This window comes from Mytilus galloprovincialis, chromosome 11, assembly GCF_965363235.1.
Source record: "Mytilus galloprovincialis chromosome 11, xbMytGall1.hap1.1, whole genome shotgun sequence".
Lineage (NCBI taxonomy): Eukaryota > Metazoa > Mollusca > Bivalvia > Mytilida > Mytilidae > Mytilus > Mytilus galloprovincialis.
In genome coordinates, this window is record NC_134848.1 from 81,480,762 (window position 1) to 81,501,585 (window position 20,824).

At 33.7% G+C, this 20,824-nt stretch overlaps 1 long non-coding RNA gene across 2 annotated transcripts; it reads right to left on the reverse strand.

The window, feature by feature from the left end:
* Positions 1-12,502: 12,502 nt before the first annotated feature.
* LOC143051431 (uncharacterized) lies at positions 12,503-14,202 on the reverse strand. 2 transcript variants are annotated; one of them, XR_012970766.1, is made up of 2 exons: positions 13,393-14,202; positions 12,503-12,733 (listed from the first exon to the last, which is right to left on the reverse strand). It is a non-coding gene; the product is annotated as an uncharacterized LOC143051431 (long non-coding RNA). The 2 variants fall into 2 exon arrangements; XR_012970767.1 differs by having other exon boundaries at positions 13,339-14,202.
* Between the last annotated feature and the right edge of the window lie 6,622 nt (positions 14,203-20,824).

Consider the following 20,824-nt stretch of genomic DNA (forward strand, 5'->3'; position numbering starts at 1 on the left):
AATATAATGTCATTTTGATACTGTAAGTAAGACCCTGTTTTTATAGAATTCCCATAAATTATTTCCGAGGGTCTGAATGGGGTATACAGAATAGAATATAGCAGCCTGATATTACATAAAAATGGGCCCAAAAAAAATAAAGAATAGAGAAATGCAGGTCAAAAAACAAAGAATAAGGGACACAATCTATAAACAATAGACAAAATTGACTTAAAAAATTGAAGAATATAGATTCGAAGGACCCCCACCTTGACCCTCATTTATGATCAATTATGGTACCAGTATGTCCACACTCGTTATAATATTTAAGTATCATGCACTTGAAGTTTTTTGGTTGGTAACTTTGTCACTGATATAATGCTAATTTTATTACCGTACCACAAATGTAATTTAATTCTTTTTACACTCGTGTTGTGGAATGATGTCATATTTTTCATTTTTCTGCAAACACAGATTTTTTTACGCTATAAATGTTTTTTTTTTTATAGTTTTCTCATACAGTACGAGGTTTTTACAACTATTTAGAAAGGAGTAGGTCCAGTAAGACCCCTTTTTGGCCCCAAAATATAGCAGTTTTACAAAATTGTTAAAATGTAAATTTTTAGTTATTTATTGGACAGTAGAATGCTTCTGCTACATAAATATGGGCTGTTTTTGACAATACAATGCACATATATTGGGTTTTAGCACCATTAAGTCATGCTAAATTACTGAAATCTTCACAATTCTAGCATTTTAGTTGAATTTTAGACGGTTTTCGTGTAAAACAAAAGTGGCCGCACTCGTGTTCTTCCTTAATATTGAAAGGCAAGTTGAATTTTATGATAATACATAACATATATAAAGGTTGAGGATGAACACGGATGCAACCACTTTCATTTTTGATAAAAACCATCGGAAAAGTGACATAGACTGATTCATCACATCTCCTTATATCGCCTTGATATAACCTTTTTGTGCTAATGCAAAGCAAACAACAATCAATCATCTCCTTATATTTGAATTTATTTGAAAAAAAAGTTTACAAACAACTTTTAAATTTGACAATTTATCTGTACTTAAAAAGCATTAAATATTGATGCATGACATGTAAAAGATGACAAATGTTTTTACAACTAAATTTCGATTTTTTTTCGAAGTAGTGAAAACTGGCATGATGAAGTGACAATCTAATTTTTAATGTTATTATCTTTGATAAAGTGATGATCACACTTACAATGTCATTATTTACCTAGGAATTAGTCGTCAATTTTTATGTCAAATTAAGTCTGTCTGTACCTGACAAGGTTAAACTATTTCAGGAAACGATTTGTTTACTTTAATTATCTAAACAAGCAAAAACAGTCCTTTGATCTTAGAATGAACATTGTACAGAGAAAACAAGTTTTACTTTCTTTTCTGCTTGTTTCATGTTAATGAGATTTACACTGACTAATTTCCCTATTAAAATTTTTTTTTTTTCCTTGAACGGCATTTGTCTAGTTTTTGTCTTTAATGAGTTTACATTCATGATTGATAGCTATGATCATTTACAATTTAAATTGTGTATTGTATGTACCTTAATGTACTAATATATCTAGAACAGCCTGAACAAATTTTTGAATGAGTATCGTAGATTCATCCATTTCAAGGGCAGATCCAGCCATTTTCAAACGAGGGCTCTCAAATCAAGATAAAGGAGTGGAGGGAGGGTTCCAACCATATGTCCCCATTCAAATGCATTGATCGTCCTAAAAAAAAGGAAGAGGGGGTGTTCTCTCTTTTGGATCCACCACTGCATTTGTAATTTCTTGGTTTTACGTTTTCACAAATTCTGTGTTATTTTTAAAGAGATTTTGTGTACATTCCACATAGGATGAAAACAGTGATTTGTATTTATTGGTTTTATTGTTATTATATTTTTGTTGGTAGCATTATGTACAGTGATAACAGCCTGAAATGTTTTTTGAATTTGTACCATGTATTGACTTTTTTATCCTTTCTTATTGTCTTGGATTAATTAGTTATTTCTTTTGTACAAACTTTATTTTAATTGTTATAACACATTCTGCATTTAAGTCTTTTTTGTACATTCCACGTGGATGAAAGCAGGGTTTTTATTTAATATTTTTTTAGTTATTTTTATTTGTAGCATTTACACTAATAATGTTTTATTTTTTTGTCACATTTTTTACTTAATTTTTACATGTATTTACTTTTAGTGTTGTGAACGATATTATTGATACACGTTTATGATATCATTTATATATATGTACGTATGGTGACCAATAGTTGATTATTTCTATGTCATTTGCTCTCTTGTGGAGAGTTATCTCATTGGCAATCATACCACATCTTCTTATTTTTAGCTCACCTGGCCCGTCGTCCGTCGTCGTTGTTAACTTTTACAAAAATCTTCTTCTCTGAAACTGCTGGGCCAAATTAAACCAAACTTGTCCACAATCATCATTGGGGTATTTAGTTTAAAAAATGTGTGGCGTGACCAGGTCAACCAACCAAGATGGCCGCCACGGCTAAAAATAAAACATAGGGGTAAAATGCAGTTTTTGGCTTATAACTCAAAAACCAAAGCATTTAGAGGAAATCTGACGCGATAAAAATGTTTATCAGGTCAAGATCTATCTGCCCTGAAATTTTCAGATGAATCGGTCAACCCGTTGTTAGGTTGCTGCCCCTGAATTGGTAATTTTGAGGAAATTTTACTGTTTTTGGTTATTATCTTGAATATTATTATAGATAGAGATAAACTGTAAACAGCAATAATGTTCAGCAAAGTTAGATTTACAAATAAGTCAACATGACCGAAATGGTCAGTTGACCCCTTTAGGAGTTATTGCCCTTTATAGTCAATTTTTAACCATTTTTCATAAATCTAAGTAATCTTTAACAAAAATCTTCTCCTCTGAAACTACTGGGCCAAATTGAACCAAACTTGGCCACAATCATCATTGGGGTATCTAGTTTAAAAAATATGTGGCGTGACCTGGTCAACCAACCAAGATGGCCGCCTCGGCTAAAAATAGAACATAGGGGTAAAATGCAGTTTTTGGCTTATAACTCAAAAACCAAAGCATTTAAAGGAAATCTGACGGGGAAATAATGTTTATCAGGTCAAGATCTATCTGCCCTGAAATTTTCAGATGAATCGGTCAACCCGTTGTTGGGTTGCTGCCCCTGAATTGGTAATTTTGAGGAAATTTTGCTGTTTTTGGTTATTATCTTGAATATTATTATAGATAGAGATAAACTGTAAACAGCAATAATGTTCAGCAAAGTTAGATTTACAAATAAGTCAACATGACGGAAATGGTCAGTTGACCCCTTTAGGAGTTATTGCCCTTTATAGTCAATTTTTAACCATTTTTCATAAATCTAAGTAATCTTTAACAAAAATCTTCTCCTCTGAAACTACTGGGCCAAATTGAACCAAACTTGGCCACAATCATCATTGGGGTATCTAGTTTAAAAAATATGTGGCGTGACCTGGTCAACCAACCAAGATGGCCGCCTCGGCTAAAAATAGAACATAGGGGTAAAATGCAGTTTTTGGCTTATAACTCAAAAACCAAAGCATTTAGAGGAAATCTGACATGTAGTAAAAATGTTTATCAGGTCAAGATCTATCTGCCCTGAAATTTTCAGATTAATCGGTCAACCTGTTGTTGGGTTGCTGCCCCTGAATTGGTAATTTTGAGGAAATTTTGCTATTTTTGGTTATTATCTTGAATATTATTATAGATAGAGATAAACTGTAAACAGCAATAATGTTCAGCAAAGTTAGATTTACAAATAAGTCAACATGACGGAAATGGTCAGTTGACCCCTTTAGGAGTTATTGCCCTTTATAGTCAATTTTTAACCATTTTTCATAAATCTAAGTAATCTTTAACAAAAGTCTTCTCCTCTGAAACTACTGGGCCAAATTGATCCAAACTTGGCCACAATCATCATTGGGGTATCTAGTTTAGAAAATGTATGGCGTGACATGGTCAACCAACCAAGATGGCCGCCACGGCTAAAAATGGAACATAGGGGTAAAATGCAGTTTTTGGCTTATAACTCAAAAACCAAAGCATTTAGAGGAAATCTGACAGTGGTAAAAATGTTTATTAGGTCAAGATCTATCTGCCCTGAAATTTTCAGATGAATCGGTCAACCCGTTGTTGGGTTGCTGCCCCTGAATTGGTAATTTTGAGGAAATTTTGCTGTTTTTGGTTATTATCTTGAATATTATTATAGATAGAGATAAACTGTAAATAGCAATAATGTTCAGCAAAGTTAGATTTACAAATAAGTCAACATGACGGAAATGGTCAGTTGACCCCTTTAGGAGTTATTGCCCTTTATAGTCAATTTTTAACCATTTTTCATAAATCTAAGTAATCTTTAACAAAAGTCTTCTCCTCTGAAACTACTGGGCCAAATTGATCCAAACTTGGCCACAATCATCATTGGGGTATCTAGTTTAGAAAATGTATGGCGTGACATGGTCAACCAACCAAGATGGCCGCCACGGCTAAAAATGGAACATAGGGGTAAAATGCAGTTTTTGGCTTATAACTCAAAAACCAAAGCATTTAGAGGAAATCTGACAGTGGTAAAAATGTTTATTAGGTCAAGATCTATCTGCCCTGAAATTTTCAGATGAATCGGTCAACCCGTTGTTGGGTTGCTGCCCCTGAATTGGTAATTTTGAGGAAATTTTGCTGTTTTTGGTTATTATCTTGAATATTATTATAGATAGAGATAAACTGTAAATAGCAATAATGTTCAGCAAAGTTAGATTTAAAAATAAGTCAACCTGACGGAAATGGTCAGTTGACACCTTTAGGAGTTATTGCCCTTTATAGTCAATTTTTAACCATTTTTCATAAATCTAAGTAATCTTTAACAAAAATCTTCTCCTCTGAAACTACTGGGCCAAATTGAACCAAACTTGGCCACAATCATCATTTGGGTATCTAGTTTAAAAAATATGTGGCGTGACCTGGTCAACCAACCAAGATGGCCGCCACGGCTAAAAATGGAACATAGGGGTAAAATGCAGTTTTTGGCTTATAACTCAAAAACCAAAGCATTTAGAGGAAATCTGACATGTAGTAAAAATGTTTATCAGGTCAAGATCTATCTGCCCTGAAATTTTCAGATGAATCAATCATCCCGTTGTTGGGTTGCTGCCCCTGAATTGGTAATTTTGAGGAAATTTTGCTGTTTTTGGTTATTATCTTGAATATTATTATAGATAGAGATAAACTGTAAACAGCAATAATGTTCAGCAAAGTTAGATTTACAAATAAGTCAACATGACCGAAATGTCAGTTGACCCCTTTAGGAGTTATTGCCCTTTATAGTCAATTTTTAACCATTTTTCATAAATCTAAGTAATCTTTAACAAAAATCTTCTCCTCTGAAACTACTGGGCCAAATTGAACCAAACTTGGCTACAATCATCATTGGGGTATCTAGTTTTAAAAATATGTGGCGTGACCTGGTCAACCAACCAAGATGGCCGCCACGGCTAAAAATAAAACATAGGGGTAAAATGCAGTTTTTGGCTTATAACTCAAAAACCAAAGCATTTAGAAGAAATCTGACAGGGTAAAAATGTTTATCAGGTCAAGATCTATCTGCCCTGAAATTTTCAGATGAATCGGTCAACCCGTTGTTGGGTTGCTGCCCCTGAATTGGTAATTTTGAGGAAATTTTGCTGTTTTTGGTTATTATCTTGAATATTATTATAGATAGAGATAAACTGTAAACAGCAATAATGTTCAGCAAAGTTAGATTTACAAATAAGTCAACATGACCGAAATGGTCAGTTGACCCCTTTAGGAGTTATTGCCCTTTATAGTCAATTTTTAACCATTTTTCATAAATCTAAGTAATCTTTAACAAAAATCTTCTCCTCTGAAACTACTGGGCCAAATTGAACCAAACTTGGCCACAATCATCATTGGGGTATCTAGTTTAAAAAATGTGTGGCGTGACCTGGTCAACCAACCAAGATGGCCACGACGGCTAAAAATGGAACATAGGGGTAAAATGCAGTTTTTGGCTTATAACTCAAAAACGAAAGCATTTAGAGGAAATCTGACAGGGTGAAAATGTTTATCAGGTCAAGATCTATCTGCCCTGAAATTTTCATATGAATCGGTCAACCCGTTGTTGGGTTGCTGCCCCTGAATTGGTAATTTTGAGGAAATTTTGCTGTTTTTGGTTATTATCTTGAATATTATTATAGATAGAGATAAACTGTAAACAGCAATAATGTTCAGCAAAGTTAGATTTACAAATAAGTCAACATGACCGAAATGGTCAGTTGACCCCTTTAGGAGTTATTGCCCTTTATAGTCAATTTTTAACCATTTTTCATAAATCTAAGTAATCTTTAACAAAAATCTTCTCCTCTGAAACTACTGGGCCAAATTGAACCAAACTTGGCCACAATCATCATTGGGACATCTAGTTTAAAAAATATGTGGTGTGACCTGGTCAACCAACCAAGATGGCCGCCACGGCTAAAAATAGAATATAGGGGTAAAATGCAGTTTTTGGCTTATAACTCAAAAATCAAAGCATTTAGAAGAAATCTGACGTGGTAAAAATGTTTATCAGGTCAAGATCTATCTGCCCTGAAATTTTCAGATGAATCGGTCAACCCGTTGTTGGGTTGCTGCCCCTGAATTGGTAATTTTGAGGAAATTTTGCTGTTTTTGGTTATTATCTTGAATATTATTATAGATAGAGATAAACTGTAAACAGCAATAATGTTCAGCAAAGTTAGATTTACAAATAAGTCAACATGACCGAAATGGTCAGTTGACCCCTTTAGGAGTTATTGCCCTTTATAGTCAATTTTTAACCATTTTTCATAAATCTAAGTAATCTTTAACAAAAATCTTCTCCTCTGAAACTACTGGGCCAAATTGAACCAAACTTGGCCACAATCATCATTGGGGTATCTAGTTTAAAAATTGTGTGGCGTGACCTGGTCAACCAACCAAGATGGCCACGACGGCTAAAAATGGAACATAGGGGTAAAATGCAGTTTTTGGCTTATAACTCAAAAACGAAAGCATTTAGAGGAAATCTGACAGGGTAAAAATGTTTATCAGGTCAAGATCTATCTGCCCTGAAATTTTCATATGAATCGGTCAACCCGTTGTTGGGTTGCTGCCCCTGAATTGGTAATTTTGAGGAAATTTTGCTGTTTTTGGTTATTATCTTGAATATTATTATAGATAGAGATAAACTGTAAACAGCAATAATGTTCAGCAAAGTTAGATTTACAAATAAGTCAACATGACCGAAATGGTCAGTTGACCCCTTTAGGAGTTATTGCCCTTTATAGTCAATTTTTAACCATTTTTCATAAATCTAAGTAATCTTTTACAAAAATCTTCTCCTCTGAAACTACTGGGCCAAATTGAACCAAACTTGGCCACAATCATCACTGGGGTATTTAGTTAAAAAGATGTGTGGCGTGACCGGGTCAATCAACCAAGATGGCCACCACGGCTAAAAATAGAACATAGGGGTAAAATGCAGTTTTTGGCTTATAACTCTGAAACCAAAACATTTAGAGGAAATATGACAAGAAGTTAAACTGTTAATCAAGTCAATATATATCTGCCCTGAAATATTCAAATGAATTGGACAACCGGTTGTTGGGTTGCTGCCCTCCAATTGGTAATTTTTAAAGAAATTTTGCCGTTTTTGGTTATTATCTTGAATACTATTATAGATAGCAATAAACTGTAAACAGCGATAATGTTCAGCAAAGTAAGATCTACAAATAAGTCAACATGACCAAAACATGACCAAAATGGTCAGTTGACCACTTTAGGAGTTATTGCCCTTTATAGTCAATTTTTAACCATTTTTCGTAAATCTTAGTAATCTTTTAGAAAAATCTTCTCCTCTGAAACTACTGGGCCAAATTTAACCAAACTTAGCCATAATCATTATTGGGGTATCTAGTTAAAAAAATGTGTCCGGTTTCTCGACCAACAAACCAAGATGGCCGCTATGGCTAAAAATAGAACATGGGGGTAAAATGCAGATTTTGGCTTATAACTCAAAAACCAGAGCATTAAGAGCAAATCTGACGGGAAGTAAAATTGTTGATCAGGTCACGATCTATCTGCCCTGGAATTTTCAGATGAATCAGATAATCGGTTGTTAGGTTGCTGCCCCTGAATTGGTAATTTTGAGGAAATTTTGCTGTTTTTTTGTTATTATCTTGAATATTATTATAGATAGAGATAAACTGTAAACAGCAATAATGTACAGCAAAGTAAGAACTAAAAATAAGTCAGTATGACCAAAATAGTCAATTGACCCCCTAAGGAGTTATTGCCCTTCATATTCAATTTTTAACAATTTTCTTAAAATTTGAAGATTTTCAATAACATTTTCCACAGAAAGTACTGTTGTAGATAGAGATAATTGTAAGCAGCAAGAATGTTTGGTAAAGTAAGATCTACAAACACATCACCATCACCAAAACACAATTTTGTCATGAATCCATCTGTGTCCATTGTTTAATATTCACATAGACCAAGGTGAGCGACACAGGCTCTTTAGAGCCTCTAGTTATGAGAACCTTTCCTCATGTTGGGTGCCATTGAAAATGGAAAATACATCTGTGGTCAGGCCATGTAATTATAGATTGTTACATTTTCATGTCTGCTGTTGTATCATGCTGAGACTCCCATTTAAACTAGAGAGATCATATGGATCAAAGGATGATACATGGAAAAGAGTATGTTATTATCATGGGATTCATCTCTTAAAAGACATATACAGTACAGTAGAATATAATTCTTCAACTTAATAATTTTCAGTACTAGAAGGTTGAGCAAAAAATTTGAGATATAGTCCTTGAATATCATTGTAAGATTCTAGGAGTGTGTAGAGTGGGTATGGCTCCCCCATTTAAAAAGGAAGAAATAACATGTTTTGGCTTCAAATCACTACATTATTTTCCAACTTGCATATATTCTGTTTTCTTAAATTGAACTCTTTTAACAAAAGCCTGGACCCACCACTTGTTATTTTAGTGTTAATGTCAGACTAGTGGTATTTGTTTTTCTTCTGCATTTCATTATGCTTAACATGGGCAGAACAAGTATTATTCTCCTTATATGAAAAATGACAAAGCAGTTGATTGTTTTTGAATATTTATATTGATGTATAGGATAGGGTTCACATCAAATACATTTAATGATACTTGTCTTGCCTGTAATAGGCAAGATGTTGATGAATCCTGGTTTCCTTGTAAGAGGATTATCCAATGAGAATTCAGTAATGTAATTATTGCCATTTCAATTCTTCTCACTTCTGTACATTTTTGTAATGAATTGTAGTTGTCTAAATAGTATATATAAAAAATGTAAATGAATCCTGTCCAGAAATACACTGTAATTCCTGTAATTCAATGTTCCTGTACAGTTCAAATTGTAAGTTCAGAAATCTTGGCAGATTATTTTATTGCTAAAATAAGAAAGTGCAATCTGGTATCTGATGCATATATCTGTATGCAGATTTTCATGAAATTCCAATAATAAGTATTGTTTTTTGTTAATAAATAACAATTATAATTGTACACAATAATTTCTGAATTAACAGTTTATATAAAAGATTTAAGTACTCCCTGTATAGAAACACATTGTATGTCCTGCTTTAGATGTTTTAAGTTATTCTTTGTTTACTTGTTTTTATAAGATTTATTCATTTATGTCACATCTGTTTCTTTTCATGTGACAAAACTGTTTCATTTTCAATAAAATATTTACATTAAACTGTTGAATGATTTAATGCCCTGATTGGGACATCAACCAATGAAACATATCATGTAATCTATAACTGCCTCGATTGGGATTGCAGGGGTTATATAGTTTATATATTTGTAGGCTTAAGTGTCATAGAATATTCAGATATTATCATTAACTATTTCTCTCTAAATTATTTTCATTCTCCTGACCGCTAGAATCCAGCTTTGTAAAGAATCTTATAAGTTTCCAAGAGTCAAAAATGATTGTAATGATTCGTCTTATCCGAATCTAAAGAACTATGGGTAATCTCATTGTTTGTACATTAAAATGAAAATAACATCACAGCATTGGTTCAATTTCAGTTGTTTTAACATTTTAAACCAATCACAACGCTTTGGTGTACGCCTATTGAAATATTTACCAGAATGCTTAGATTATGAAACGCCGAATTATGCTATCTTGGTATTCAATGTATAAACCCAGTCTTTTCAAAACCTTGAGCAACTAAAGGTTCCTTAAATAGATCATTCATACAATTAAGGGGGGATGCTTCCTAGTTCACCATTTGTTGAGTGTGACTGAGTTTTTATTTAAGAATTGAATGCTTCTTTTTGTAACTTCATTGGAGTGTAAAAGCGTTGACCCAAGTACATTTTGTATGAAGCGTGGAAGCACTTTATACTAAAAATGTGCGCACGGTCAACGCTTTTACAACCCTATGAAGTTACAAAAAGAAGCATTCAATACTTATAATTACATTTTTTTAGCAATGATCATGAAAACACGAATTTTATTATTGTTTTATTTAATTCACCTGTGCACTTTATTGTGGGACCATGTGTTATCATGAATGAAAAGTTTTATTGAGCAATGCAATTGCCTACGGAATAACACGTGATGTGCAGTTAGCCAATCAGAATAAAGTATCATAATGAAACATACATCTAATGTTATTATAAATATAAAGAAAAGATTTTTTTTAAAATTTTGTCAGCCCTTTTATTGTCTTTGTATTGATCTCACTACTAGTATATGTTTATAATCAAGTCTATGTATATTGTATATATTATATCTTAAAAGGGGGTACATTTTTCCATAGATAGAGGGCCCTTTTTTATTTACTGACGTCATTAACCTAATTTGGTGACCAAATTATGTTTCTTCCTGCTATAATTTGTTTTTTTACAAGATAACATATTTTTAGTGCATTGTCCATTGATCAATATCATAAGGTGTTTCTGCGGTTAGTCCTTAGTTCTTTCAAAGAGCGGAAGACACAGGTTTTCGCTTATGGTTGATGCGTTTCTTTCGGTTTTTGTTTGTAAACCGAATTCGTTTTCTGTCAATCCATTTATGACATTTGAACAGCAATATCCTACTGTTGCTTTATGCCAGAACAATGGTCAGAGTTGTTATGACCTGCAATGCAGTCAATTTTTGATCTTGATTCTCCTTATCAATATATAAGATCAGTTGGGTATTTGACTAGTTCTATTTGATTTCTTTGCACGACTGTTTGAACAGTTCATTGTGTGAGTCCTTGTTATGTCTTCTGAACTCATTTCGCTAACTCCACAAAAACCTCAATGTGACTCGCTGCTGATATTTTATAACATTAAAATGCAAGCAATATAAGAACGGTACTTTACAGCTCTTACCAGGACAGAATATCTATTTTTCAAAATCACCTTCAGCTAGAAACTAATTATCCAATCTCTAACCACATTCCAGTCTCCCTTTCCTTTCTAATGATTATAGCAAAATGCGACTTTCTAATATATAATAATTAAATGATATGAGCAACAAGCAGTTCGAATAGTTAATCACAACTCGACAGATGCCGTATCTACATCTAACGAAGAAGAGTAGCAGATTCATCCGAGGATTGACCACTACTTAAAGAGTGCAATCATTCACTCCGGTTTTGTCTGGAATAGTGTCGCTTTTATATTGTCATAAAATGTCCTGTACCAAGTAAGGAAGATGGCAATTGTTATCTTATAGTTCGGTTATGTGTGTATTGCATTGTCAATTGTTTTTAATCACTTCAGTATTTCTGTTGTTTCGTTGTTTTCCTCTAGTAGTTGATGCTCATATTGTTGACGTCTTCCCCTCGGTTATAGTTGGTAACCCTGATTTGTTTTTGCCTCAATCGATTTATTACTTTCAAACAGCGATATACTACCTATGCCTCATTTATGGTGCCACATGTGGAGCAGCATCTGCTTATCCTTCCGGAGCACCTGAGACCACCCCTTGTTTTTGGTGGGGTTCGTGTTGTTTATTCTTTAGTTTTCTATGTTGTGTCATGTGTACTATATATAGCTTTTGTTTGTCTGTTTGTCTTTTTCATTTTTAGCCATGGCGTTGTCAGTTTATTTTAAATTTCTGAGTTTGACTGTCCCTTTGGTAGCTTTCGTCACTCATTTATGTTGTGTTAATTTGACTTTTGTTAGTCTTTGCTGTTCTTATCTTATCTTTTTGTTAGTGTATTGCATTTCTATTTCCTTCATGTCTTTTCTTTCACGTGCTTTATGGATAGTATGACTAAAGATACACATCTGAGATTTTTTCCGAAGAAATATTTAAACAACTAGATTGATTTTTTTGAAGTTGAATCTGTAAAAAAACCCGAAACTTTAGAATAGTAAACCTCTAATCTTCAGGGATTAAACTAATTCACTGTAACATATAAAGAATATGGTGATAAGAGAAAAACACACGAAAAATAGCAACACTATATTTTTGAAACCAATTTACTCATTGGCGTAACAAAGTATCTATTTTACTCTCTTTTAGTACGCTGCATTGCTCACATTCTGATGCAGTTGGTCATGGTTAGTGATGACTACCACGTGACCATTTGCAGCAGACTTTCCACCAATGGAATTGAGGGCATATATTTATAAACAGTTCATTAGATGCACAGTGGAGTTTACACATGCATAACAATTTTCCTGAAAGAAATATATGGTTAACATAATCTGTCTATATATGATAGATATTTACACAAGTTGTTTTTACGAATCATCTATTTACTCGTCCACACTCGCCTCAGAAAACCACCGGCACAGGATAAATTAAGGCAAATAACGTATATTTTTGCGGACAATTTACAAACCCGTTATCGTAGTCAGGGGTCGTTAGTCTCAATTTCATTAAAAGCCATTTTTAAAAATCTTATCAAATCCTTGTTATTTTCTATAGCTTTTTAAAGGAAAATGGTGCAAATGTCTAATATATGAAAAATATCTAGAGATAATCATAATTTCCTGTTAGATTTTCAATGTCTTATATCTCGAAAACAAGCATATGAATCCTTCATTTTTTCCCTCTTTTTTAGTTTCCTTATATGAATGCTGTCTATTTTAAACAGTCTTTTTAAATGCCTGCTTTTTTTTTAAACAGAGCAGCGAATACGTTTTGTGCAGACAAGTTAACTTACATATACCAAAAAAATTAAATTTATCAAGTATAAACTTTCAAATAAGCTCGCTTGACCTCGTAAATTTGACTGTCTCTATAATTGATGATGTAACATTTTTATACTAATAAATCTAACCTCCGGCATTATCTTTACCTTTACTTCCTTTAATATGTCCACTATAATCATTACCTTCATGTTCGTTACTATGTCCGCCATAATGTGTAACTTGATGGTCATTAATATGTCCGTTGTTATCCTTCTTGTCTCTATGGTTATAACTTTCACCGTTCAGTTCTTCAAAACGTCTGTCAAATTTCTGGTTATCTTCGTAATCATGATCTTGTCTATGAGTTTGCTTACCGTTCTTGTTGTAATCATTCCCGCCATTACCATAATCAATTACGTCATCGCCCGTGCTAATGTCGCCATGAACATGTACAGGTCCTTTATGTCTCCTCTTATCATTCGCTTCTTTTGAATGTTCTCTTGGTTTATCATATCCTTTCGGATGTTCTTCAAACCTATCAGATCCTTTCGAGTGTCGTTTATATTGTTGATTCCTATCATGATGATGCGAATGAACTGTTCGTCCAAATACTGAATCATATAAATATGTAGCTCTTTTTAGGGCGGCGAATCGTTTGACTAATTCAAAAGCCCTCGAAGTTAATGTATTTTGTGTTCCGAAGTGACTATCGTTATGACTGTCTGCTCGTTCATAGTTATTTCTATCATACGTCTTAGGTCTTTCTTTTTTATAATTTTGGGTGTTATCATCCTTTTTTATATATGGGTCTAAAATTTGATCTCCGTGTCTATATTTGGCGTTTTCATGATATCCTTGGTATCCATTATTCTGTGGTCCAAAAAAAGGACTGTTACCATGGTCAGCATGTTGACTGTTGTCCGATCTTGTACTATCATATCTGTCATAAGTATCACCAAGGTCACATAAGATGACAGAAAAATTTGTCACGCTAAGAAGTAATGAGAACCAAATTAAACCCATTACGTACGTGAAGCCAGGAATAAGTGTTACGCCATGAGAACTCTTTTAAAGGGATTACTTATAAAATTCTATGTATTGCCATGATGCATTGCATTGCTTCTTTTGATGTTTTTTAGTTTGAATATTCTTTTTAAAAATTATGATAAATGATTTCTCTGATTGATTGCATAAAAAGTCAAGTATATTGCAAATGATGTTATACTATTGAACCTATACATGGTCTGGATGGGGGTTCTTTCTTTAATTTCTCTTTACTTTTTAAGACCATTTGCCTCTATTCTTATTTAATTTGTTTTGTCTGTTATTCCCTATTCTTTATAGTTTAGCAGCATATTATTATCTTGTCTCTATTTAACAAATAATGTTTGTCCTTTATTCTACACTTTTTGTTCATTATACTCTTATAAGTAAACCCCATCCACACCCTAATTGTTATTATATGTCCTTGAATTTGATTTAGTTTGTATGCTTGTATTTCTGTCCGCTTATTCATTGCATGATGCATTTGATAAAGAAAACGTAATGCTTCGTTTAAAAAAAATAATTTGGGTAATAAAGCAGATATGCAGTGTTATGATCTATGGTCTTTTTATAATCGGTTTGCTGCCCACATTTGTTGTCATCCTTAAATTATGTTAATTATTCATACAAGTCTTTATTGTAGAAAAATGACTACGGTCATCTGTAATACAACATTAAACATTGTTAGCATTAGTAAGCACAAATGAGTCCATAGTTATAAGACTCCTGTAATAAAATGTGAAAAGTAAAATCACAAAAATACTGAACTCAGAGGAAAATCAATTCGGAAAGTCCATAATCACATGGCAAAATCAAATAACAAAACGCATCAAAAACGAATGGACAAGAACTGTCATATTCCTGACTTGGTACAGGCATTTTCAAATGTAGAAAATGGTGGATTGAACCTGGTTTTATAGCTAGCTAAAACAGCTGTTCACTATAATCTTCTGACTAAGATGATATTCACAATAATCGGTTAGTCGAAATGCTAGAAAAAAATCCAAAGTGTCAATGTCATGATTGTTAACCCATATTATAATCTGAATGCAAGGCATGTAGTCTATTAGCACGACTAGATTTACGTTGTATTGTAAGTTCTGTTGAATAAATAATCAACGGAGGAGTGTTGGTGGTCAGCTGTTTTTTTTTGTTGTTTCTCAAGCAGTGTTTTGCTGAATTCTAATCGACGGCGCTTTGTGTGTTTTCTAATCTAGGAAGTCAGGATGATGAAAGACCTGTCTTAGGCGTTGCTAGAATGTGCATTTTGCGCTCGCTAGGCAAGTCTGATGAATAGGTTATTTCTTATGTAGACTTGTTCTTGGAGTCTGAAGTTGTCTGACGAAGTGGATAATGCTTTTCCGAGTAGAAGGTATTAGGGTTTCCATTAATGTATTAAAAATCGGTTTTGGTACCTGTTTGGTGTCAAATGTTGATGGGGCAGGTACATTCTTACAACAAAGGTCATCCTGTAAAGTCGATGTTGTGTTGATGCCCTTGTAATGGAACATACTTCCTCAGAAACATTCTGTCGATATCACCTTTGAGACGAGTGTTATCAGCAACCAAGCTTTAACGGTTTTAACTCCAACTTCCTTCCGGGTGCAATTGCTATCAGGGAATGATACTAACGATAGGCGATGGTGCAAACTCCAGTATTGAAGAAACTCTCTCGCAGCAAAATAGGTAAATTCAGGACCGCCGTCAGATGCTAGTTCATCGTGAAGTCCAAAAGTGACAAGTGTCCTTCGAAGGCAGGTTATTAATCCGGCTGCTCCGTTCGATGATCTTTCAACAATTGGCCAGTTTGAGTATCGATCAACTATGACAAGGTAACAAATCCCCTTGTATTGAAAGAAGTCAGAACAGACGCATTAAAATGGGTAGTCCGATGACATGAGAGGTCTGGGTGGAGCAGTCGAATTAGAAGGTTAATTTCAGTATCATCTAATTATAAACTGAATCATGAGTGTTTGATAAAAGTGGTGAGGCAAGTGGAAACGACATTGTGCTTTTCTTAATGGCTGCTATATTTACTGAGAGAATAAGATTTTCAGGGTCCCAAGTTGGATGACGTGACAAACCGTCAGCGGCATGATGTTTGACGCCTGGTACATTAATCATTTGGAAACGATATTGGAGTGTTTTCTCTTTCAATTTCAAAGGCGTGAATTTGAGATGTCTTCTAAAGATCTGTCACTGAATATTTTCAGTAGAGATTAACTGTCAACAGCTATATAATAAGATCGTTGCACCCCAGTACAAAATACTCTGCTTTGTCCCAAGCGTGGCTAGAGCTTCGTCTTCTACTGACGCATAACAGGATTCAGCTTGATATATACATTTACTTCTAACACGCGTTATTTCCTATCCTGTGTTACAACTGAATGGGTCACTTCCTATGCAGGAACAATGTTTCTAATCTTGAATTATATCAAATATTTAGAAATTTACCTGTGACGTCACTTTTGCGGCGTTGAACCTGTCGTGTGACAGACAATTCGTGGTTCTGTTGTGTTGTTTTGATGTACTGTCCTATGTTGTTTTATGTATTCGTTTTATTCTGCGGTTAGCATGTCGAAATAAACTATTGCATTGTCTATTTGTGTATTTTCTGTCCTGAATGTTCTTGCATTTATTTGTACTGTCATGTAAGGCTGTCATTTAAGTGTTATATATTGATATTTATTGCCATAAAAGCGAGAGGTTTGGCTAGCCACAAAACCTGGTTCAACCCACCATTTTTCTTTATATGCCCTTTACCAAGTTAGGCAAATGGCAGTTATCTCATAGTTCGTTTCTCTGTCTGTTGCATTGTTGTTTGTATTTGTTGCACTTCTGTGTTTCTGTTGTTTCGTTGTTTTCCTCTTATTGTTGATGCATTTTCCTCGGTTTAAGTTTGTTACCCGGATTTTTGTTATCTCAATCGATCTATGACTTTCGGGCTGCGGTATTTTCTGTTGCTTTTATTTCAAAAACATCCAGAAGCCAATCCCAGTTTTTGACCAATCTGTAGCAAGACATGTAGGTTCACCTTTGTCAAAGATGCCCTCTTCCATTTCGCTTATGATAGCAGTTTTCAATTTCTCGAAAAGTCTGTTGATGTGTTCATTCCAGGAAATTTGAATTTGAATACCGTAAAATATTTCCAAGGGTTTACTCCAATTATTATTCGCTGATATCGATGAACATCGAATCATGGTCAACTTTTCAATAATTGAAATGTAGACATTCTATAAGTAATGACGATTGCAAATTCAAATATCCACAAAATACAAAACAATGTGAAAAAAATAAGGTGTTATTTTAGCGTTATTTTTGGCGATCTTAAATATCTGAGTCCTTTTTAAGCATACGCGACGGTAGAACAGCAAATGTCAAGTTTAAGTGTTTGGTTTGAACCGATCACGACTAGCACGCTAACATGAGACAGTGGTATTAATACATGTTAAGGTGATCAATTTCATTCTTACTAAAGTAATTAATGTAAACATTTCGGTTAGCTTTGTACGTGACCACTTTATCCATCAATATTTCGTAATCCATCATTTTACACAAAAGCATCATAAATTGGCCGTAGGTTTTCTATAATGAATTGTTCTGAATTTTGTCATTACGGAGCCATGATACTTTAGCGTATTATACTGTTTGGTTTTTACATATTGTTGAATGCCTGTTCAGTACCATTCAACATAATGTTGCCCGTTATCGACCGATCATCCAGTATTTCTACTCTAAATTCATTTAAGAATTGAATGCTTCTTTTTGTAACTTCATTGGGGTGTAAAAGCGTTGACCGAAGTACATTTTGTATGAAGCGCGGAAGCAAGCGCTTCATACTAAAAATGTGTTCACGGTCAACGCTTTTACAACCCTATGAAGTTACAAAAAGAAGCATTCAATACTTATAATGACATTTTTTTAGCAATGATCATGAAAACACGAATTTTATTATTGTTTTATTTAATTCACCTGTGCACTTTATTGTGGGACCATATGTTATCATGAACGAAAAGTTTTATTGAGCATTGCAATTGCTTACGGAATAACACGTGATGTACAGTTAGCCAATCAGAATAAAGCATCATAATGAAACATACATCTAATGTAATTATTTGGCTATAAACAAGACAATCACAATAATGGGACTTCGTGTTGCTCGCAGTAATACATAATGTCGATTCAACGTAACTGCGGACACCTTCGATACTAATAATACTATATATGCTCTTCAACTTTGTACTTTATTTGGCTTTTTAAATTGTTTGGGGTTCGAGCATCACTGATGAGTCTTTTGTAGACGAAACGCGCGTCTGGGGTATATACAAAATTTAGTCCTGGTATGTATGATGAGTTTATTTAAATGCCAAACGTTATATACATGTAGTACCATAAAACTTCTTTTGTAGAAAACACCAAGTGTTTTCTCCTTCTTTATGCATCTAACATCAACCGTATCCAACGAACTGTACTAATTTTTATAGTTATACTGTTTATGAAACTTTGAATTTGTGAAATACTACGGGTTTTCTACCTAAGGAATTACAATACCTAAGCTGTATTTGTCAAAAATGTAAGGAATATTTGGTCTTTTTTGGTCTTCGACTTTATTCAAGGTCTTTTTAACTTTATTTGATTCGTCACTGGTAAGTCTTTTCTAGACTAGCGTTTGGCACACATACGAAATTTCAATCACGATGATGAGTTTATTCATTGGTATCCATCCCTTTTAGGGAACAACCAATTAACTTAAAAAGGGGAAAAGTAAAAAAATATCGAGTTTGCGTTTTGTTCTAGGTGTCAGACTACAAATTGAAAATCACTGTCTGTTCAACCAAATTTTGAAATTTTTGCAACTTTATGAATATTTTACTTTAAGTTAAACTACTTTAGGAATGACTGTAATATTTTTTCTGTCTATGAAGAAATAACATAAAACATTTGGTGCACACTGAATAACGCGCATAGCGGGTTATTTAACAGTGTGCACCACATTTTTTATGTTATTTCGAATAGACAGAAAAAATATTACAGTCATTTCTTATAATTTAATTCTAAATTCCATTTTAAACCGTAGAAAATCGTGAAAAAACGTTGATGACGTCACGGTCACATGACTAAATTATGTCTATGGGCTCATAACAAAATAACGTCAGCCAATCAGAAGACGCGTTACATCCAAAATTAAACTACATAGGTATATCTTGAGTTGTATCACCTGTCTACGTGCAAATTTTCAAATTACCTTTAAAGTGTTATCTTAATGATATTATTTTGTTATATAATAATAATTTTATAAAAAAAACTGCCCGAGTTTTTAAGAACTTAATTTTAGTACATCAATCATAAACACCAGTAACTGGCCTTTCTCTGATTTAGATATTTTATTTTACCATAGAAAAGATTTACGACACAAGCAATTGCTTTCAGTATAATCTTGTGAGAGTCCCTTTTTTAGGACGGTACAGTTCTTTTTGGTGTTTATACATCATAATTGTCGATCCTGCAACTTTTGTTGCAGAAAGCTCGACATAGGGATAGTGATCCGGCGGCGGCGACGGCGTTAGCTAACTTCTTAAAAGCTTTATATTTTAGAAGGTAGAAGACCTGGATGCTTCATGCTTTGTATAAAGATGCCTCAAGTTACGAACTTTCCGTCAGTCACATGTCCAATGTCCTTGACCTCATTTTCATGGTTCAGTGACTACTTGAAAAAAGTTAAGATTGTTTGTAATGTTAAATTCTCTCTTATAATTAAGTAATAGGATAACTACATTTGGTATGTGCGTACCTTGCAAGGTCCTCATGCCCGTCAGTAAGTTTTTACTTGACCTCGACCTCATTTCATGGATCAGTGAACAAGGTTAAGATTTGGTGGTCAAGTCCATATCTCAGATATTATAAGCAATAGGTCTAGTATATTCGGTGTATGGAAGGACTGTAAGGTGTACATGTCCAACTGACAGGTGTCATCTAACCATGACCTCATTTTCATGGTTCAGTGGTTATAGTTAAGTTTTTGAGTTTTGGTCTATTTTTCTAATACTGTATGCAATAGGTCTACTATATTTGGTGTATAGAATGATTGTAAGGTGTACATGTCTAGCTGACAGGTGTCATCTGAACTTGACCTCATTTTTATGGTTCAGTGGTCAAAAGTTAAGTTTTTGAGTATTGGTCTATTTTTCTAATACTATATGCAATAGGTCAACTATATTTGGTGTATGGAAATATTTTATGATCTATATGTCAGTCGAGCAGTTTTTTCTACCTTTACCTCATTTTCACGAGTCATTGCTTAGTGTTAAGTGTTTGTGTTTTGGTCTGTTTTTCTTAATTTATAAGCAATAGGTCAACTATATTTGTTGTAAGCTGTACATGTCTGCCTGGCATAGTTTATCTTACCTTGACCTCCATTTCATGGTTCATTGATCAATGTTTCGTTTTCTTGGTTAATGTTGAGCTTATGTGACAGTTGTAATATAGCTTTATATTTTGGACTATCAACATAATATCAATGATTAGTAAAGAAGGCGAGACATTTCAGCATGTGTATTCAGTATGCCACCGGTGAAAGTATTATTAAGCCAA